This window comes from Stomoxys calcitrans, chromosome 4 (genome assembly GCF_963082655.1).
Source record: "Stomoxys calcitrans chromosome 4, idStoCalc2.1, whole genome shotgun sequence".
NCBI classification, from domain to species: domain Eukaryota; kingdom Metazoa; phylum Arthropoda; class Insecta; order Diptera; family Muscidae; genus Stomoxys; species Stomoxys calcitrans.
Genome location: NC_081555.1, coordinates 127,029,110 through 127,053,310, shown reverse-complemented (window position 1 = coordinate 127,053,310; position 24,201 = coordinate 127,029,110). Strand labels below are relative to the sequence as shown.

Sequence of the window (24,201 nt, the reverse complement as noted above, 5' to 3'; positions counted from 1 at the left end):
TGACTTCTTGAGCCTCTAGAGGGCGCAATTCTTATCCGATTTGAATGAATTTTTGGCACTACGTGTTTTGTCATAATATCCAACAGCTATGCCAAGAATGGTTCAAATCGGTCTATAACCTGATATAGCTGTCATATAAACCGATCTTGGGTCTTGACTTCTTGAGCCTCTAGAGGGCGCAATTCTTATTCGATTTGAATTTTGGCACGACGTGTTTTGTAATGATATCCAACAACCGTGCCAAGTATGGTTCAAATCGGTCCATAATCTGATATAGCTGCCATATAAACCGATCTTGGGTCTTGACTTCTTGAGCCTCAGAGTGTGCAATTCTTATCCGATTGGAATGAAATTTTGCACGACGTGTTTTGTCATGATATCCAACAACTATGCCAAGAATGGTTCAAATCGGTCTATAACCTGATATAGCTGTCATATAAACCGATCTTTGGTCTTGACTTCTTGTTTTTGCCTAAGAAGAGATGCCGGGAGAAGAACTCGACAAATGCGATCCATGGTGGAGGGTATATTTATATATTTAAATGGAATGAGCCTTATGCATTTTTAGGCAAAAGTTCATTCATTCGTGCAGCAGGAAATAATTTTTAGAAAAAGTCAAATCAAATATCATCACATTATTGTCTACACGACTAAAAATATTTCGTGCAAACCAGATTTTCGAAAAAATTTTGTTTCATTTCAAACTTTTCAAATTGTTCAATCCATTAAAATTAACCCCAATTTCAACTGCTATAGAAATTTTATTATAATCATAGAAAATTTAGTAGTTATTCAGGTTTTTACACAACGAAAACTTTTGACCAACAATAGTTGTAAAGCGACAACACTTGTCCTGACATACATTTTGTTAACCTTTACTAACCTTTTCCAGGAACTTTTGCCCCTCATTCCTTTATCCGAAAGGATTACATGTGTGTGGCTGTATGTGTGGGTGTGTGAGAGAGAGAAATTGTCAGTTCAGTGATTCATTGTATAACTTGACTGGTTTGTCGTTTGTTTGTTTTTCATCCTTTGTCCTTTTTCGGTTGTTTGCTTTGCTAGAAAGCTATACTACATGCATGCTCAAACACACATCCACACACACACAAGTGAAAATTCTTCTACATTTTTGCGTGTTTATTTGCACGTTTGATTTTTGCTTATTTCAATGCTTTGTTCGCTAACACGAAATCCTTTTATATTGTCGAGCATACCTTTTGCTGGCAAGTTCATTTGATTCTACTCCCATACCCCCAGCTCGCTTGCTTTCTTTCTCATCTTGGTCTTGTCTCGTGCGGAGGTGTGTTTCCTTTGTCAAAAGTGGGTGCGTTTGACTTTTTGCCACCCGTGAGATTATAAATGCTTCGACCATAGCCAATGAGGAGGAATGGTGAGGCGGCAGACGAAAATGGGATTGCCTTTGTCATGCTTGCTTATGGGATTGACATTGATGATTTTTGTTTTTCCCTTTGTTTGACATAATATGATTAATTTTGTGGCATTTTCTCGGTTTATTAATTAATTGATTAACGTTGGCCATTCAACGATGTCAATTAATCAAAAGGGTTTGCAGCATTTAACGAAATTGGAGGCGTTTATTCAACATTAATTACATGAGTAAGGGAAAATGTCGCTAAATATTATTAGTTGTTTCTTAACATTCAGCACATGCAAGTTGGAAAGTTAATTTTAGCAACAACTTGGGGTAAAGTTTGTAAAATCCTAAAGTTCAAAGGTATTTAAGTTGCACATGATGACAAGGGTAAAGGTTTATATTTATTGCAATGAACCCCTAATGTAGGCGTTTTGCACTATAAGTTACTAACATCGCAACTACTCTCAACATACAAAGCTGGTGGAAAATTGCAATTTTAACTTGAAAGTTCAATTCAAGATCAGCATGATCAATTCTCTTATATCAATGAGTGATATGCAATTCAAGTCCTAGCATAACGATAGGTTGGGTTCAGTTGCAAAGAGGGTGCTTATATTTATTCGTCCCATGCTACTATGTACATACGCCTAAGCGAGTAATCAGCTTGTTGTGCGCTCTAAATATTGTACTAAAATAGTAACCTCGAAAAAGAAAATCTAAGTTAGGAATTCCGAGCTACTCACAAAATCCTTTATTGTTTTCCATGCCACGTCCCAAAGTTGGTTCATGTCTGGTATTGTGTCCCCACCTGAGTGCTGGTATCTGTAAGCCGCGAAAACCAGGGTAGTAGTTGACATGGGAAATCTTTCAACATCTCATTATATTGCAAGTTGTAAGGTTATCTTCCTACATATTGACTTGCCGAACCGATTCTACATAAGTAAGCTCGTAGTCCTATGTGTCCCGATATGACACCAAAAGCTATGCTGACCTCCTTCTTACTTCCTTTCAATAATAGCCTCGCCTTCTCACGATCTGGATGTATATCGATCTGATTTTCGCCGTCCTACCGACCGTTTCGCTGTTCCTCTGGGTTACATGCGCATTCGTCGGCCATGCCCTTAACCTGGTTTGCGTCGATAAGGGACCTTCTTTCTATACTGAGCGACCCCTATCGCAGAATACTTGTACATAGCTGGCGACGTTTCAGAAAGCCCGCTATTATTATACCCACCACCATAGGATAGGGGGTATATTCATTTAATCATTCCATTTGCAACACATCGAAATATCTATTTCGGACCCTTCAAAGTATATATATTTCGGATCGTCGTAAAATTCTAAGACGTCCGTGTGTCTGTCCGTCTATCCGTTTGTACGTCTCTCAGTCCGTCTGTTGTAATCACTCTACAGCCTTCAAAAATTGAGATATTGAGCTGAAATTTGGCATAGACACGTCTTTTTGATGCACGCTGGTTAAGTTCTTGAACGGGCCAAATCGGACCATATTTGGATAGAGCTGCTATTTGGACAGATCTGCCGGTAAAGGGTCTAATGCCCATCAATGCTTTATTTTTTATCCGATTTTGCTGAAATTTTAAACAGTAAGTAGTCTTAGGCTTCCCGACATCTGATCCAAATATAGTTCAGATCAAACTATATTTAGATATAGCTGCCATAAAGACCGACCTGCGGTTAAGGGTCTAAGGCCCATAAAAACTGCATTTATAACCCGATTTCGCAGAAATTTCAAACAGTGGGTTATTTTAAGCCTCCCGACATCTGACCTTATTAAGGTTCTGATCGGACTATATTTAGATATAGCTGTCATATAGATCGATCTGCCGACAAAGAGTCTGAAGCCCATAAAAGCTTAATTTTTTAACCGATTTCACTGAAATTTGAAACAATGGGTAGTTTTAAGTTTCTCAACATCTGTCCCAAATATAATTCAGATCGGACTATATTTAGATATAGCTGTCAAATAGACCGACTGCCGACAAAGGGTCTAAAGCCCATAAAAGCTAATTTTTTAACCGATTTCACTGAAATTTGAAAAAATGGGTAGTTTTAGGCTTCCCAACATCTGTCTCAAATATGGTTCAGATCGTACTATATTTATATATTGTCATAGCTGTCATATAGAACGATCTGCCGATAAGGGGTCTGAAGCCCACAAAAGCTTTATTTTTTATCCGATTTCGCTGAAATTTGAAACAGTGAGTTGTTTAAAGCCTCTTTACATCCGCCCTAAATATAGTTCAGATTGAACTATATTTGGATATAGCTGCCACATAGACGGATCTGCCGTTTAAGGGTCTGGAACCCATAAAAACTGCAATTATTACCCGATTTCGTTGACATTTCATACAGTGAGTTATTTTAAGCCTCCCAACATTATACCCCAATATGGTTCAGATCGGACTATATTTAGATATAGCTACCATATACACCGATATGCCGATTAAATGTCCGAAGCTCATACAAGCTTTATTTATTACCCGATTTCGCAGAAATTTGAAACAGTGGGTTGTTTTAATTTTAAGCCTTCCGACATTAGACCCACATATGAGTCAGATCAGACTATATAGATATAGCTGTCATATGGACCAATCTTCCAAGTTAAGAGTCTTAGTCTCATAAAAAGCATATTTATTGTCTGAAAATGTGACCTGTATATTAGTTCTCGGGACCTGAATAAAATAAGATCGAGACAAGCCCCTATTAAGATATAACTACGGATATAGTAGTTGGGTTATAATAAAATTGGTTGATTATTATTTCCTTTTTTAATTCGATTCAAATCGGTGCAGATTTGGTTATAGATGTCATACAGAACGATCTCTCGATTTAATATCTTGGCCCTATAAAAAGCGCATTTATTATCCGATTTCGTTGAAATTTGACTCAGTGACTTTTGTTAGGCTTTTCGATATCCATGTTCTATATGGATCAGATCGGTTTATATTTGGATATAGCTGCCAAAAAGACCAATATTTTGGTCTACAAAAATGAACAGTGTCTTATGTTTATTAGACCACTCAATGTCTGTGCCGAATTTGAGTGCATAAGTTATCCAGTTTTCACCGGATTGTGACGAAAGGGGATTTACATATATATCCTACTAGGTGGTGGGTATATAAAATTCGGACCGGCTGAACTTAATGCTTTTTTATTTGTTTTTTCTGTTCTCGTGAGGATTCGGTTTCAGACTTTTGGAGTCATACGCACAAATCCTTTGTGACACAATGGCTTTAGCAGGCTGCCACTGCCCGTAAATGCAGGCAAAGTTTATTGATATTCCTAAGAAATTGGAGGGGAAAGTGCCCTATAAAAATGGCAGAGCAAAGGTTGTCATAAACATCCAAAAAAGTCGACCACCCTGATAAAGATCAATGGAACTTTCACAGAAAACAACCAGCGAAGTGTGGATCAACCGATGGAGATACATTTTTCAAACCGCCATTAAGAGGTGTTATTGTGATGTTGTTCCTGATGAGATCATCTACATGGGCATAGTCGACGAGGACGATATAGTCAGGGCGATATTCATTTTCCAGCATTCAAAATTGACAGGATTGCACGCAATCATCCTTGCACTCTCAGGGGTGTCTTGAAATTATTTTGCCACAGCTGAAATAGGTTTGAAGAGCAAGCTTGGCATTGTCGAATGCGCATGCCACATAATGGAACAGCGAAACGGTCGGTAGGACGGCGAAAATCCTAGATACCGGCACTTAGGTGGAGACTCAATAACAGACATGAACCAACTTAGGGAAGTGGTATTGAAAGCAATTAAGGATTTTGTAACTTAAAATTTTCTTTTTAGAGGTTACTTTATAGTTTTTAGAGCGCATAACAAGCCGATTACTGGCTTAGGTTTACGTCCATAGTGGCATGGGGCGGATTAATATATGCACCCTATTTTCAACCTATCCTAACCTAACCTAATCTAACCTTAAATCGTCAGATGAGACTAGACGGCAGCTATATCCTAATAAGGTCTTATTTAAACCAAATCACTTTTCTAAATTTTTACGCAATTCGATAATAAATGCGCGTTTTTACGCGCTTCAGACCCTAAGACGGCAGTTCGGTTTATAAGGCAGCTATATCCAAGTGTGGTCTGATGTGAACCATACTCTGTTCGAATAACGGGAGGCTCAATCCAACTGACTGTTTAAAACTTGAGTGAAATCGGTTAATAAATGCGCCTTTTACGCTTTTAAGACCCTTAGTCAGCAGATCGACCTATATCCAAATGTTGACTGATGTGAACTTTAATCGGTTCATTGCTAAAAATTTCCCAGATATCGAGTGATAAAGCGACTTTCATGGGTCCTTGAGTCTGCAGATTGGTCTATATGGCAGATATATATATATTGGGTTGCCTAAAAAGTAATTGCGGATTTTTCATATAGTCGGCGTTGACAAATTTTTTCAACGACTTGTGACTCTGTAATTGCATTCTTTCTTCTATAAGTTATCAGCTGTTACTTTTAGCTTGCTTTAGAAATAAAGTGCGCGAAATTTTGTTTACATTTGTTTGTTTGGCGTCAATTTTAATATGGGTACCACATGTATTGAAAGAAATTCATTTAACAAACCGAATCAACGCTTGTGATATGCACCTTAAACGCAATGAATTCGATCCGTTTTTAAAACGAATCATAACTGGAGATGAAAAATGGATTGTTTACAACAACGTTAGTTGAAAACGATCATGGTCCAAGCTTGGTGAACCAGCTCAAACCACTTCAAAGGCTGATATCCACCAAAAGAAGGTTATGCTGTCTGTTTGGTGGGATTGGAAGGGTGTGGTATATTTTGAGCTGCTTCCAAGGAACCAAACGATTAATTCGGATGTTTACTGTCAACAATTGGACAAATTGAATACAGCCATCAAGGAGAAGCGACCAGAATTGGTCAATCGTAAAGGTGTCATATTCCACCAGGACAACGCTAGACCGCACACATCTTTGGTCACTCGCCAAAAACTGAGTGAGCTTGGCTGGGAACTTTTGATGCATCCACCATATAGCCCTGACCTTGCACCATCAGACTACCATTTATTTCGATCTTTGCAGAACTCCTTAAATGGTAAAACTTTCGGCAATGATGAGGCTACAAAATCGCACTTGGTTCAGTTTTCTTGCAGATAAAGGCCAGAAGTTCTATGAGCGTGGAATACTAAATTTGCCAAGAAGATGGCAAAAGGTTATCGAACAAAATGGCAATTATATATTTGATTAAAGTTCATTCTAAGTTTTATTAAAAATGCATTTACTTCTTTTAAAAAAATCCGCAATTACTTTTTAGGCAACCCAATAAATGTGATCCGATCTGAACCATATTCCGTTCAAATATTAAGTGCCCTACTACAACTCCCTAATCCGAATTACAGTCTTATGTGCTTAAGACCCTCAACCCAGATGAGTCTATATGGCAGTTACATGTAAATATAGCCCGTTGTATAGACCATCTTCGGGTCGGATACTGGGGGCCCTTGTCACTGACGTAGCTAGACATTATTCCTGGGGGATGGTGCTACAGCCAAACCAATGGAAAAACCAACAACAACAAATTAAAAAAAAAAACAAGTAAAAAGGCGTTAAGTTCGGCCGGGCCGAACTTTGGATACCCACCACCTCGAATATATATGTAAAACACCTTTCATCAAAATTCGGTGAAAATTTCATACCTTATGTCCCATATCAGTTTCATCAAAATATGTTCCGATTTGGACCAAATACTAATAAGTACACTAGCTATATCTAAAAATAAACCGATCTGAACTATATACGACACGGATGTCGAAAAGCCTAATATAAGTCACTGTGTCAAATATCAGTGAAATCGGATTATAAATGCGCCTTTTATGGGGCCAAGACTTTAAATCGAGATATCGGTCTACATGGCAGCTATATCCAAATCTAGACCGATTTGGGCCAAGTTGCATAAAAATGTCGAAGAGCCTAACACAAAGCACTGTCCTAAATTTTGGCGAAATCGGACAATAAATGCCTCTTTTATGGGTCCAAAACCTAAAATCGAAAGATCGGTCTATATGGCAGCTATATTCAAATCTGGACCGATCTGGGCAAAATTGAAGAAGGACGTCGAAGAGCCTAGCCAAACCCACTGTCTCAAATTTCAGCGACATCAGACAATAAATGCGTCTTTTATGGCCCCAAAACCTAAAACCTACATATCGGTCTATATGGCAGCTATATCCAAATCTTGACCGATCTGTGCGATATTGCAGAAGTATGTCAAGGGGCTTAACTTAACACACTGTCCCAAATTTCGGCGACATCGGATAATAAATGAGAATTTTATGGGCCCAAAACCATAAATCAAGAAATCGGTCCATATGGCAGCTATATCCAAATCTGAACCGATATGGACCAAATTGAAGAAATATGTCGAAGGGCCTAACACAACTCACTGTCCCAAATTTCATCAAAATCGGATAATAAATGTGGCTTTTGTGGGCCTAAGACCCTAAACCGGAGGATCGGTCTATATGGCAGCTATATCCAAATCTGAACCGATCTGAGCAAAATTGACGAATGATGTCGAAGGGCCCAACACAACTCACTGTCCCAAATTTCAGCAAAATCGGATAATAAATGTGGCTTTTATGGGCCTAAGACCCAAAATCGGCGGATCGGTCTATATGGGGGCTATATCAAGATATAGTCCGATATAGCCCATCTTCGAACTTAACCTGCTTATGGACAAAAAAAGAATCTGTGCAAAATTTCAGCTCAATATCTCTATTTTTAAAGACTGTAGCGTGATTTCAACAGACAGACGGACAGACGGACGGACATGTCTAGATCGTCTTAGATTTTTACGCTGATCAAGAATATATATACTTTATAGGGTCGGAAATGGATATTTCGATGTGTTGCAAACGGAATGACAAAATGAATATACCCCCATCCTTCGGTGGTGGGTATAATAAAAAGGCATTAAGTTCGGCCGGGCCAAACGTCGCATACCTACCAACTCGGGTATATTAACAACATTTCGTTAATATCCGTTTTAAAAACGCAGTGCTTGTGATACTCGTTAAGACAAGGCGAGTTATCGGCGCCTTTAACTGACCAATGGGCATAATGTTCCTGCGGCGGCGATTGGTCTTATGGACTGGAACGGACTTTTGAGCTTTATGGGGATCGCTATCTCCACATTCAAATGTGGTAAATGCACCATTATGAACCTGCAGCGGCTTTATCGACATTCGTTCTGAACTGGACCCAACTCGCCGCAAATGAAATTTTCTTTTACAACAAAATTTTAGTAAAATTTTCTTTAAATTAACGTGTTCGCCATTTTATCAGAAACGACAACAAGTTCCATTAATAATGATTAACTTGTCATATCTCATTGCTCATCATAACACCATGAGTTGAAAGTATCTTTAAAATCAATTGCTAAACACTTTTAAGTGGATTAAGTGTTGTTGACTACTTTCTTCAATTAAGAAAAAAAGGGGGTCAGTTTTTTGGGGGGTCTTCATGGCTGTGCAATTTTGTTTTTATCATCTCTCACGCTTTTACGAGAGATGGCAGTCTCTAGAACCACGACTGTGTGTGCTGTTGGTCTCAGTCCTTTGGCAATTTATTGCTTAAATACGTGTTTACTATCATCGAACGTCGCAAATAGCGAAAGCAGCAGTGTGGTTTCGAAAAGCTGATGCCACCAAAGTCGTCTAGCCCGACCAGCATCTATTTAAACAAGGAACAGGCAATTTGTTTGGAACCTCGATGGCTGCTGCTATAGTGGCGGCAAAATAATGGTATTTTGAAGTTTATTAAGCATAAAATTGTTTAAACATTACTTTGGAATACTTTAGACGTGCTCAAATTGGTCGTTGTCCTTAGTCAAACATTGACGTTGGCTGGGTAACTGCCGCGTTTGTTTTTTTTTTCGCTGATTTCGCAAATTTTCAGGGAGTGTTTTGCAGTTGCTGGCTTTGGGTATTTTTAAACTCAATAAATTGATTTTATAATTATCGAACAGTGACTTATCCCATCTATTAACTGGAAATTTATCGGAAGTAATGAAGTCAAGTCTCGGCGAGAGATTTTGTATGAGAAGAACACATATTCGTATGGATTCACTTTAAGTGGTTAAGCGATGTAGTGCATCATATTCGTGATGGCAATTGCTTTTACACACACACATACATGTATACGAGTGTATTATGCGGATATTTTTAGTTACCCTGAAGCATGAGTATATTAAACTGAAGGTATGGATTTTTCTATAAAGTGAATGGAAATTCTTGAAAGGATTTGTTATTTATAACATTTAGTTAACTTCAAAAAGCTATTCTGGAACGTGATTAGACCAGTACTTACTTACGCCTCAAAAGTTTGGTTGACTGTGATGCCGGAAAAGTTCAACATCACTATAATATAGCAGACCGATGTTCGACTCATAGATACACAAATTAAGCATGAGGCAGCCACTGCCGCTATTTTTGGAAATTTTGTTGTAAAAGAAAATTTCTTTTGCGGCGAGTTGGTTCCAGTTCGAAACAAATATCGATATAGCTGCCGTAGGTTTACCACATTTGAATGTGGAAATTGCGATCCTCATCATGCTCAAAAGCCAGTTCGTACAGCACGGCCAGCGCCGAATCCGACAAGCATCCGGAATAAGTTGAAAATCAAATGGATAAAATTCGGAAGGCTACTCAGAAGAAGACTTGGGGAAGATAATTTAGATTGTCCAAGCATAGAAGACATCGACGAAAATGTCAACAGGATAACGACTGCACTGGTGGGGTCCTTCGTTGTCCTCTTCGGGAAAGGAAATCAGTCCCAGAAAAACCATGGAAGACCGGGGAGATTCGCAATAATGAAAAAGAGTTACGTAGACTATTTAACAGAGCACGTCGTAAAATAGCGAAAGTATATTGGGATGTGTATTACACACCGCTCAAGGAATACAATAAGATTACCAAAGCGGCAAAACGTGCCTCCTGGAAGCTTTTCTGCGAACAGGTCGATAGCGTTAATGACCCATGACGGTCGGTAGAATGGCGTAAATCCTATGGGATGACTCAGATCGTAAGAAGGCGAGGCTTTTACTGATAGAAGGTAAGAAGGACATCTGCCATACTAACCAGCTTTTGGAAGCAAGACGTGACACATAGTTCTTCGTGAGCTCACTTATGTAAAATCGGTGCGGCAAGTGATAGCATGTGTAGGGCAGGCGGGGAAAATTTTGAGACGTTGGAGCATTTCCTTTATCATTGCCCGGCTATCGCGTCTAACAAATACCGGCACTTAGGTGGGGACACTATACCAGACATGAACCCACTTAGGGGGGTGGCATGGAAAACAATTATGGATTTTGTAAGTAGCACGGAATTCCTAAGTTAGATTTACTTTTTCGGGGTTACCTTTTTTTATATTTAGAGTGCACAAAAAGCCGATTACTGGCTAAAGTGTATGTCCATAGTGGCATGTGGCGTATTCATATCTGCATCCTCTTTTCAACTGAACCTAACTTCGTACCATCGTTTTATAAGGGTAAAATTATCCTAAAACATAAATTTGATATCTAAGAGTCCAGTAAAAAAAATCCTCAATACAGATGCATGGACCGATCATTGCAATAAGGATGTCAAATGAAATGTACTTGGGAAAAAGGTATAAATCTGACATTAAAAAGTATACTCGTATTTAAATCGAAGTGCAATCTTCGGTGTCATATATTGTCAATTTGTAAATGTATCTTTATTTATTTTATAATGACATATGCAAACAAATTCATGGGTCTATGCTGCTCACAAGTTAAAAAAAAAAAATAAATAAAAAATATATGCAAAAATTATCTCTTTCTTACCTTTTCGAATTTTTTTGTTGCAGCTTTTTGTGTCATCTGAAAGTAAAAATAACAGAAAACATATTATTTAGATATTGGGATATACAGGGTGGCTGATGAAAGCCGCTACCAAAAAAAAATGTAATAACTTTTTTTCTATTTAATAATAATAATTTAATAATTAATTTAATTAATTAATTAATTAATTTAATTAATAATAATTTAATAATTAATTTAATAATTTAATTTAACATGAATAAAAGAAAAATGTATTCCATACACCGAAAAAAAAATGTAGCAATATTCATCAGCCACCCTGTATGGGTTTATTATACCCTATAGCAACACTGTGGTACCGGGTATTTTAAGTTTGTGCATTATTTTGCAACGCTAAGAAGGAGACGCGCTACTCCCATTGATCCCGGTTAAGAATCACTTCCAGATTTGATTTACCTATGTTTGCCTACCCCTCTGTCCATGCATGTGATAAAGGTACAGGTCGCATTTGTTGTCCGATTGTCACAAAATTTTGCACAAGTCAGTTTTTAGTCCAAGGGCGAATGGTATTGATTTTTAACGAAATCGGATCAGATTTAAATATAATAAATGACTATTCCCACCATGGAGGCCACCGCAGCGTAGAGACCGATTTGAACAATACTAAGCACAGTTGTCGAAAGTCATTACAAAACACCTCAAGCTAAATTTCAGCTTCATCGGATAATAATTGCGCCTTCTAGTGGCTCACAGTTAATGGAAGTCATAAAAAAAGTCATGTAAAATTTTAGCCAAATCGGATATCCTTGCAAATCCTTGTAGAGGCTCAAGAAGTCAAGACCCCAAATCGGTTTATATGGCAGCTATACCAGAATATGGACCGATTTGAACCATAGTTTGCACAGCTGTTAAAAGTCATAACAAAACATGTCATGCAAAATTTCAGCCAAATCGGATAGGAAATGCTCTCTGTAGAGGTTCAAGAAGTCAAGTTTCAGTTTATATCAGTTTATAAACAAAATTTCAGCACAACCGGATAATAATTGCGCCCTCTAGTGGCTCAAGAAGTCAAGACCCCAGATCGGTTTATATGACAGCTATATCAAGCGCCTAGCTTTACTTCTTCGAAAGTTTGCGTGATTTCGGCAGACAGGCGGACGGACGGTCATGGCTAGATCGACTTAAAATGTCATGACGATCAAGATTATATGTACTTTAAGGTGTCTTAGACAATTATTTCCAGAAGTTACAAACATAATGACGAAATTAGTATACCCCCATCCTATGGTGGAGGGTTTAATAAAAATCCATCGGCGTACTGTCTAGACATCTTACAGAATTTGTTCCGAACTAATTGTCGGAGCAACAATGCCTAATGGTCCAGTTCAGACATCGTTCAAAATTCTATCCGAAATGTCGGAAGACAAATTCTTAGTGTCCGAAAAGAACCATACTTTTTGTTTTTGCCTGTTAGGGCGCAGATCATTAAGCTTTACAAAATTTGTTTGTTTCTTTTTCGAGACGAGCTCAATGATCGGAGATTTTCTTTGCAAATGGAAAACCAAAGCCAGAGATAGCCACACACAAACCACTATGGGACGCGACGTCTTTGGTTGGAAGACTTTTCAAGCATATTAGGTGTGATGGCTTCAAGGGCCGTGCGTTGATGTGTTGTATTTAAATCGTATTTATCGCAAAAACCGCCTCTATGATACAAAAACCACATTAACCACGTTCGACAACCCTGTCTATTAGCTGTAGTTTTTGCTATCTCTGGCTTTTCTTTTCCATTTGCAAAGAAAATCTTCGATCATTGAGCTCGTCTCGAAAGAGAAACAAACAAAAAAATCTTTCAAGCTAACAAAACAGAAGTCGTTAAGAAATCGCTCCGAACTATCATAATTATACTTCCCTTAAAAAAGTCGAACAGAAATCGGAACGAACTCGAAGAGATTTTATCGGAAGAGTTCTGAATTGTCTGATATTAGACATTGGGTTCGCTGAGTAGCGACATTAGGACCCATATTGCTATTATTGGACCAATATTGCTATTGTTCGCCTAAGTTCTTCCAGACATGGGATGCCCTCCAGGTGACGGCATCCTTTTGGCTGACTTCAGTACCGTTTCGGAATCTAGACGTGAAACCTTTAGGTAGCCTGTGCATTGAATCTCCAAGCCCAATTGAGGGAGCCTCTTTTCATTAGGATCACTCGCTCCAAACCCACTTTGATGCGCCTTTCATTTTTCCAGGCTCCTAAGGAGCGTCCTAGGCAAATTATAGGCGAGCGAAGATAGATTAGGTTCCATCTTGTCATTAAGGCCAGTCTGTCGTAGCCTCTCCCCCTAGCAAGAACATCACAATAAATTTTAGCTGTGGTTATCTGCTCCTAAACCTACCAAACTTTTGTGAGGTGCTATGTCATGTTGAAAACTTCTCTCCAAAGAGATATCGAAGTGCGGCATGCAGTTTGGACTGGGCAATAAAAACGATTTGCCTTACGAGATACCATTGAGTTTAAACTTGAATCGGGCAGCAATCATGGATATGTCAGAAGTTTACCCCAGATCCTTAATGGAATGTTCGTGGGTAAATTGACAAAATTTGTACATCTTTTTGTAGACCTAACTAATAACAGGCACTCAAACGTAATTAAAAAATGCATTTAATTCTTCGTGAGAGCTGCTGAGATTGTATCTGCCATCATATGCAGATTTACATAAAAGCATTGCATTTTCGTCAATGAACTTTTGTAACACACTACGTGTCTGAGTGGTCTAGACAAAGTTCTAATTAAACTTTTAATTCACACAAAAGCCAGTTGCAAACTAAAGTACCAAAAGTGAGCATATGTGAGTGAGCGAAAAAGTATGCGGTGTGTGTGTGTGTTTTTATAGAGTCGTAATTTGTTACAGACAGATTTTAATAATGTCACAAAAATGTTAATAAACTCTTTATGAACTCAATTGCATTAGTGAAAGTTTTACTTTAACATACAAACACCGGGCAGCAAGCAAAATGCAATCACCCACAAATGGGAAACTGAACGACCACTTTAATTACAATTTAATATGAGGAGACTCGACGCAATATTACCCATAAAAGAGAGGAGGCGTTAAAGAAAACGCCTTAACTTTAGTAACATTAAATTCAATACCAATGGTCGTTACTGAATGATAAAGGCTGACAGAAAGTTTAAACCCACAGTTCGGTTTAGATGAAGGTAAATGGGGGCCTTAAACATAGTTTTATTTGTAAAAACAGAGATAACACAGTTATTGGAAAGTTAGATTTATTAAGGAATTCTATGTAAGGGCCTTAATTTTTAGAAAATTATTTGTTGAAATAAATATCGTTGATCCTTGGGCCGAGAAAAGTGACAATAGTAAAAGTTGTGCAAATCGGATGTAATCCTATTTGTATGGTTGCCCAAAAAGTAATTGCGGATTTTTTAAAAGAAAAAAAATGCATTTTTAATAAAACTTAGAATGAACTTTAATGAAATATACTCTTTTTACACTTTTTTACTAAAGCAAGCTTAAAGTAACAGCTGATAACTGATAGAAGAAAGAATGCAATTACAGAGTCACAAGCTGTGAAAAAATTTGTCAACGCCGCCTATATGAAAAATCCGCAATTACTTTTTGGGCAACCCATCGTTTGTAACACCTCGAAATATATGTCCATGACCCTATAAAGTATATAAATTCTTGATCGAAATGACAAACTAAGTCGATCTAGCCATATCCGTCCGTTCGTCTGGCCGTGCGTCCGTCCAATTGTCGAAAGCACGCTAACTTTCGGAGGAGCAAAGTTAGGCGCCTGAAATGTTGCTCAGTTGCTTGCTTCTTATTTGTAGGTCGGTTGGGATTGTAAATGGGCCAAATCGTTCCATGTTTAGGCATAGCTCCCATTTTAAACCATATCCCGTATATGATTCCTAAGCCTATAGAGGGCGAAATTATTACCCGATTTGGACTTCCAACAAATCTATAAGGTATGGATTCAACAAGTTCAAAGTCTGATATTGCTCCCATATAAACCGATCTCTCGTACATACTTCTTGAGCCTCTAGAGGGCGCTATTCTTATCCGATTTGGCTGAAAATTTGCACGATATATTAGGTAAAGTTGTCTATATAAGGTATGGCTTCGAATCCTGATATAGCTCTTATATAAACCGAGTCCCCAATTTACTTCTTAAGCTTCAAGAGGGATAATTTTTTCTTCAAATTTGGCTGAAATTTTGCACGAGGAGTTATTCTTCCAACATATGTACTAAGTATGCTTTTAATCTGTTCAAACGCCATATAGCATCCATATAAGCCGATCTACCGGATATACTTCGGGAGCCTCTGGAGGGCGGAGGCCACCGTACCTCATATAGCATCCGAATATATTTCGGGAGCCTCTGGAGGGCGGAGGCCACCGTACCTCATATAGCATCCATATAAACCGATCTTCCGAATATACTTCGGGAGCCTCTAAGGTAGGAGGCCGCCGTAGTGCAGAGGTAAGCATGTCCGCCTATGACGCTTAATACCTTGGTTCGAATCCTGACAATACCATCAGAAGAAAAATTTTCAGCGATGGTTTTTCCCACCTAATGCCGGCCACATTTGTGAGGTATTATGCCATGTAAAAACTTCTCTCCAAAGAGTTGTCGCATAACGGCACGCCGTTCGGATTCATATATAAAATCGACTGGGCCGAATCTTGGGAACCCACCACCATGGATTCTGCAAAAAATTTATACAAAGCAAGTAAGAGCGTGCTAAGTTCAGTCGGGCCGAATCTTATATACCATTCACTATTGATAGCATTTATCGAGTTCTTTGCGCGGTATCTTTTTTTAGGCAAACAACGCATAATGAACTGTAATTCTATTGGAGCTATATGAAGTTATAGTCCGGACCATAAATGAATTGAATGCTAAATGTTTTAGAAGTCATTGTGTAATATTTCAGTCCATTCTGATAAGAATTGCGCCTTGAAGGGGCTCAAGAAGCAAAATCGGAAGATCGGTTTATATGGGAGCTGTATCAAGCTATAGATCGATTCGGACCATATTGCACATGTATGTTGAAAGAGAAACCGTTGTACGAAATTTCAGCCAACTTGGATAATAACTGCGCCCCCTCTAGAGGCTCAAAAAGTCAATATCCCAGAATGGTTTATATGACAGCCATATCAATATAACATAATTTTATTCTACATACCAAACTTCTGTCAAACCAACAAAAATTAGAGCTTCTAGGAACCGAACATCTATGATCGAGAGACCGGTTGTGCGGCCCAAATCAGTCTATCAGGTTGTAGACGTAACAGAACACCGAATGCAAAATTTCGGCCAAACCGGACGAAAAATGTGGCTTGTAAGGACTCAAGAAGTCAAATCGGGAGATCGGTTTATATGGGAGCAACATCAGGTTATAGACCGATACCATACTCTACTATTAACAGTTGTTGGAAGTCATAAAAGAACACTACGTACAAAATTTTAGCCAAACCGGACGAAAAATGTGGACTCAAGAAGTCAAATCGGGAGATCGGTTTATATGGGAGCAACATCAGGTTATAGACCAATACCATACCATACTATTCACAGTTGTTGGAAGTCATAAAAGAACACTACGTACAAAATTTTAGCCAAACCGAACGAAAAATGTGGCTTGTAAGGGATAATGAAGTCAAATCGAGAGATCGGTTTATATGGGAGCTATATCAGGTCAAAGACCGATGTGGACTATACTTCCCACAGGTGTTGAAAGTCGTAACAGAACATTACGTGCAAAATTTAAACCAAATCGGACAAAAACGACGGCTTCAAGAAGTCAATTCGGTAGATCGGTTTATATGGGAGCTATATCTAAATCTAAACCGCTATGGCCCATTTACAATCCCTAATGACCTACATCAATATTAAGTATCTGTGCAAAATTTTAAGCTGCTAGCTTGACGCGTTCGATCGCTATCGTGATTCCGACAGACGGGCGGCATAGTTAGATTGACTCAGAACGTCGAGACGATCAAGAATATATATAATTTATGGGATATAAGAGGAATATTACGAGGTGTTACAAGCGGAATGACTAGATTAGTATACCCCCATCCTATGGTGGTGGGTATAAAAAGGAGGGCCCTTATCATTGGGGTTAAACTTGAATTGGACTGCACTCACTGATATGTGAGAAGTTTGCCCTGTTCCTTAGTGTAGTGTTCATGGACAAATTTTGCATTTTTTGGCTCTAGAGGGCGCAATTTTTACCCAAACATGGGGATTTCTCGTTATGACCTCTCATTATCCGGTTTTAGCTTTAGAGAAACCGTCCAAAGAGCTTGTTTTGTCCATGAAGGGATACCCGGCAAATAACTTGAAAAATTCGTTCCATGGTGGAGAGTACATACGATTTAGCCTGGCCGAACTTAGCACTCTTAAATTGTTTAACATATTACTAATTTCAACAAATTACAGCCTCCAGAAGTCGATAGTGGTCAACTGAAACACAATGTTCCTGTAACCCTACGTTCTCTTGAATAAATGAATAGAACATTTTATACTACTCAGATCGAGAGCCCAATAGTCTTAGAATTGTGGGCTACGGCCTTTTGAGGCCCCTGGACCACTTCAGTGTTTCCCTGTATGTAAGGTATTATTTTATAAATAACTGCCATATTAAATACCATAAAATGTATACGAGCACAAAATGTTTTCCAGGGTTCAATATCTCCGCATAATGCAGGTGTCATTGCCACAATTAACGTTAATGGCTTTCTCCTGCAACATTCAAGGCAATGGTTGCATAGCCGCATAAGTTTCACTCAAGCACATACTCGAAATCTCAATTACGCAAAATTGCATGAAACTCTTGAAAAAAAAAAGTTATACAAAAAGAACTCTTAACTTTAAGCGAAGAAACATCAGGAATTGAGACACAGTGGGATTTTATTGCGATATTACTAAGGAAAAGTAAAATACAGCACTCAACAAAGTTATAAAGTTTGACTTTTGACTACTTTACTGTACAAATTTTAATATTTTAAAATCTATTTTTAAATGTTTTTTATTAAAAAAACGCAGAAAAAATAAAAATTGGTTTCAATCACGAAGTAAATTGATTCAATTAAGTTTTTAATAAAAACTGGTTTAATCACGAAAATGATAATATCAATCACCGTTTTTGAATAAATAATTAAAACATTTTCAATTAAATCATTGCATATTCAATGAACAGAATGATTGAAATTTTTAAAAATTTCAATTTAATTTTTAATTGTTCCAATGAAAATGAGGATTGAAATTTTTGAAATTTTCAACCAATTTTTTATTGACATTATTAAACAAGTAAAAAGGTGTTGAGTTCGGCCGGGCCGGGCCTTATGTCCCATAGCAGTTATATCGAAATATATTCCGATTTGGATCAAATACTAGTAAGTACAAGACATTGTTCAATTGTGTATAACAAAATATTGGTCTTTTTAGTAGCTATATCTAAAAGTAAACCGATTTGAACCATATACAATATGGATGTCGAAAAGCCTAACATAAGTCACTGTGTCAAATTTCAGTTAAATCGGATTATAAAGCTCCTTTTTTAGGGCCAAGACTTTAAATCGAGATGTCGATCTATATGGCAGCTATATCCAAATCTGGATCGATCTGAGCCAAATTGAAGAAAGATGTCGAAGGGCCTAACATAACTCACTCTCCCAAATTTCGGCGACATCGGACAATAAATGCGTTTTTATGGCCCCAAAACCTAAAACCGAGAGATCGGTCTATATGGCTGCTATATCCAAATCTGGACCGATCTGTGCCATATTACAGAAGTATGTCAAGGGGTTCAACTTAACGCATTGTCCCAAATTTAAACGACATCGGACAATAAATGTGGCTTTTAAGGGCCTAAGACAGTAAATCGGAGGATCGGTCTATATGGCATCTTTATCCAAATCTGGACGGATCTGGGCCAAATTGAAAAATGATGTCGAAGGGCCTAACACAACTCACTGTTCCAAATTTCGGCGAAATAGGATAATAAATATGGCTTTTATGGGACTAAGACCGTAAATCGGAGGATCGGTCTTTATGGCAGCTATATCCAAATCTGGGCCAAATTGACAAACGATGTCGAAGGGCCTAACATAACTCACTGTTCCAAATTTCAGCGAAATCGGATAATAAATGTGGCTTTTATGGGCCTAAGACCGTAAATTGGAGGATCGGTTTATATGGCAGCTTTAACCACATCTGGACCGATCCGGGCCAAATTAACGAATGATGTCGAAGGGCCTACCACAACTCACTGTCCCAAATTTCAGCAAAATCGGATAATACATGTGGCTTTTATGAGCCTAAGACCCTATATCGGCGGATCGGTCTATATGGGGGCTATATGAAGATATAGTCCGATATAACCCATCTTCGAACTTAACCTGCTTATGGACAAAAAAAAAAAATCTGTGCAAAGTTTCAGATCAATAGCTCTATTTTTAAAGACTGTAGCGTGATTTCAACAGACAGATGGACAGACGGACGGACATGGCTAGATGGTCTTAGATTTTTACGCTGATCAAGAAAATATATGTAGGGTCGGGAATGGATATTTCGATGTGTTGCAAACGGAATCACAAAATGAATATTCCCCCATCGTTCGGTGGTGGGTATAAAAATGATTCAAATGTTTTATTTTCTTTTCCTATTAATTTCTATGTTAGGTACACAAATGTTTACCTCCTTAAATATGAACTTGAGGTGCGTTGTTTGGGTACAGGTCCGAGGGCACCAGAATAAATAAAAACTCCCCCACGGGGGTTCTCTAAATGATTTCGGGCGTCGGGTAGGAGTGCTCTATAGATTTGTTGTTGTTGTCGTAGCGGTGTGTTGTCAATTGAGGCCGTATTAACCCGATGAAGGACTTCATCGGGTTAATACGGCACGTAGAACCGGCTGCCATGGTATTGCTAAAAATTTGTCGATATGTGGGACATATGGGTCTTTGAAATCTACTTCCCTTTATATTGTGGGGGACAAAATAGCCTTTAATTAAGTTTACTTAAGCACCATATTTGAAAATTTTGTATCAATTAATTTTTTAATTAAAAATTACAAAGATTTCAATCATGTTTGTAATTGAGAAACTCTTCAGGTTCAATTCAAAAATTAATTGATTCAATAATTTTTTTTAATTGAAAATGGCAAAAAATTCGGGAAGCGACTGTAGAAAAAAGAATAATATTCAATTAAAAAATAATTGAATCAATTAATTTTTTAATTGAAATCAATTTGATTTTCAATTATATTTTTTATTGAAAAAATTTTTGGCGAATGTTTTTTCTATGTAGTCTTTAATCAGTCCGTCAATAAATCTGCTTTAACAGCAAATAAGTTTTCGAGTAAGATCAGTTGAAGCCTCTCCATGTCATGTCTCATTAAGCTTGCATAGCTTTGAATGTTTTTAAAAGTCCCTATCAAACCGACACTGTTACGCTGGCAAAACTATTGCTTAAACCTTTCACTGAGATGCTTAAGCTTCAACTTAAGAGTTGTATGTATACACATGCTGCGAACAACTTGAACACCTTCTACAATATTTCATGTAAAAATGTATCAATGTTTGTTTGGCTGTGTTAGTGTGACTGGTTTTATAGGCGGGAAACGATTGCCGGTATTATTTCCGTTGGGATAAATGTAAATCCATATTGGGTGTACATTTAAGGAGAAGGCATTTTGTTAAGTGTTGCCACGGGGACACACCAAACGACAAACCTACTTTTCTGTCAAGCCACCAAAAAGGCATATAGTCGACGGCAGGACTTTACCTGATAGCATTTCATGTTTGTTACACTCACGTTGATTCTCTTGGCCGTTGATTCTTTAGCCGTTTCGTTGGTCTATACGGATGTTGGTTGGGTATTGGTTAATGGCATCAACCATGTCGCCAGTATCATCACACCATCCTTATAATTTAACTTCCTGCTTACACCGGAGTTAAGCTTTAATTGCAATTTCTGGTGTTGCCACACTTGCGCCACTAACACTTATACAATGCCACTTACAAGTTGTTACGTATACGGCAGCAGAGTAGGGAGTGCCAGTGGGTGTGTGTGTGTGTGCATATCCCTACAAATGCCTTTCGATTTGTTTCAATGCTGCTGCATTGAAAAACGTGGATTTTTACAATGTAAGTTCGGTGTTAACAAAGTTGCCTTGAATTCACCAAATAAATTAAGCCACGTTGCGGCGTAACGAAAACACAGCTGAGTGTTGCACTCTACATCGAATGCTTGTAGTTAACAAGTGAAAGCGTGTTAAGTTTTACAGGTCGAATCTTATATTCCCTTCATCATGGATAGCAATTTTCAAGATCTTTGCACGAGTTTTCTATACCAAAGCATAATGATAGGTCAAGACCAAGCATTTTTAATATACAGAGTGGTTTTTTATGACTTTTTTGGGAGTGGCAGCACTTGTTGATAATTCCGTCCAAACGCCTTTGTGAAAGTGAAAATCTTAAGTATACTCTGCCATTTCGTCATGAAGAAATTTCCAAACAAAAAATACACTTAAAAATCATCATTTAATCCTATGGGGGAGAGTATAAAAGTTACAAAATCGCACGATCTAGGCGGCCAAGTGACCTGTCCCGAACATGAAATAAAATGTTCTCCGATGGAAAAAACGACAAAGATTAAGACAACGCACAAGACAAAAAAAAATGACAGTCAGTCTTCCAAAAGCAGTCCTAAGTCATGCTTCATCAGCCCCAGGTTAAACGACACCCTGTTGCCACCCTACAACCCACAACATCAGCCCATGTCTCGCGTTCTACGGATATGGAAGAATGCGGTCACCCTATCAAGAAGTTCGCAAAGAGGAGAGCTCACTGAATCTGTTTTAAGATCTACGGCAATCAGCGATTCCTTCCTGGCCAACTCGTCGGGCGCTATGTTCCCCTCCAACCCTTGATATCCCGGCACCCAGCAGCGCCTGACAGCTTTTTCAATGATTCTAAGAATCTCCATGCATATTTTAACAAGCCTCGGCCTCACGACGTAGCCTTCAGTGCCAGCAGTCTGATTGGGCCATCAGGACCACAAAGACCTCCCCTGAAAGACGCTTAACTGGAACTGTCCAAAAAACTGTAGTATGCCTAGGAACTCAAAGAAGATTTCTGCCTCGGTAGGTGGTATAACCCCAACTCAGAGATCCCTTTTCGAGGAAACCACATCTTCTGAAATAAAGAATGACTCCCCTGGCATATAATCAGTGGCACCCCATATAGCTTCCATCCACGCTGCATGTCCAACTCTTTGCGGCACAGATAAATTCCCAAAGTTTTAGGACCGCCATAAACCTAAGTCCCTTGCAATACATTCGACACTCAGGTGAAAAGACCTAAGATGGAGAATGGCATTAAGCGCCTCCATCGTGTCACTCTTTCTTGCTGTACACATCAGAACCGCAGCGTTACCCTAATCTTTTTGATCATCCTGCGTAGGCACAGTTTTTCTGAGTCCGATATTCCACCAGATAGCCATAGCTGAGAATAGGTCGAACAATCGCAATAAACCTCCAGTGTACCGTTCCCGGCCTAAAACCCAACTGCTTCTTCTGAAGTTGCAATAGGAGTATAGAGTATTCGGCCCACTTTTTATCCTTCTTCAGCTTAGTTTTGGTCGAGAATCATGCCGTACTTTCCCTCCTGATAGAATGGCAGCTCTATCCCATCCAGAATAGGTCCTCAGAAAACACGTAGTAATTTTCTCCTGATTAAAAGCCCAGCCTTTCTGGAGTTTATGGCAAGCCCGTAGGCCCACGCCCAGACAACGACCTTCACCCTCTCTTTTTGGATAAAATCTCAGAATCTCACTATAGCGAGAAGACAAAAAATAGAAGATAAAACCTCTCCTTGAGGAGTTCCTCTAGTCACAATCTTCGAAATCTGTTTTGAAGCTGAAAGGTTCATCACTGGTGGAGAAGCCCTCCAAATCAATCCAATTACCCAACAGAACTCCATATATGGACCCCAACTTTACATCCCCTTCTATGTCCAAGTCATCCAAAGTGAAGTCGCCCACACCCAAATTCTCTTCGATGTAGCCAACCCGGTCATAAAGGTCACTTTCAACCCACAGACCCTTTAGTTTAAGCATGCGCATAGCCCAATACCAGTGAAGGGTCGGGACGGTCCTCACAACAAGTGTCCCTAAATTAGCCTCTCTAGGTACCTTAAACATGAAAGATGAGGGACTTATTGGCCTTTAGTCATTGTGTAGAGAATGGCTTGGCTTCTCCGCCTTCGGGATAAAACTATCTTAACCTCCCGCTGCTTTCTTTTCTTTATCATGTTTTCAACCACAGAGTATAACTCGGCCCAGGGAGGGAGCGTATCAAAGGAACATCCGGATACATCGACACTCCGGCTATTCCGAGCACCCGGGGAAGAGCGAAGCAGCCAAAAGTTGGATCGTCTTAGAGCTCTATCCAGTTTCCGTCTTCTCTTAGAATACTTCCAAGGGGTTTCGGATGCTTAGGAGCTCCCTGCGAAAACTGGTGGACCTATTCACTCCCTGTAAAGTGAGTCGGTCTCTACTTTCGAGCGAGTAAAGTTAGCCGCTCGATTACCCACAATTACTTCTTATTGTCATATGTAGGTCGATTGAAATTGTTAATCGATGCATAACCACATATAGCTCTCATACAAACGATCTCCTGATTATATTTTTTGAGCTAATATGGCTGAAGTTTTGCATAATGATTTCTCTTATGATCTCCAACAGTTATAACAACTATGGTTCGATTCATTCCATAACCTTACATAGCTCCCGCATAAACCGAAATTTTTCTGCCAAAATCTCATTTCAAACGTACTTGGCGGGAAAATTTAGTTTTTGGCAATAACTAATTTGACTTTATAATAAATCTATACTGTGACAAAGTCCTTGATGCATTTATGAACTTTTCAAGTCGTTGTCTACCGCA

The 24,201-nt window shown here is 38.6% G+C and overlaps 1 protein-coding gene across 1 annotated transcript in view; it reads left to right on the top strand.

The window, feature by feature from the left end:
• Positions 1 to 24,201, top strand: part of LOC106088586 (carbonic anhydrase-related protein 10) — a 138,497-nt gene that overhangs the window by 109,252 nt on the left and 5,044 nt on the right. The window lies entirely within an intron of this gene.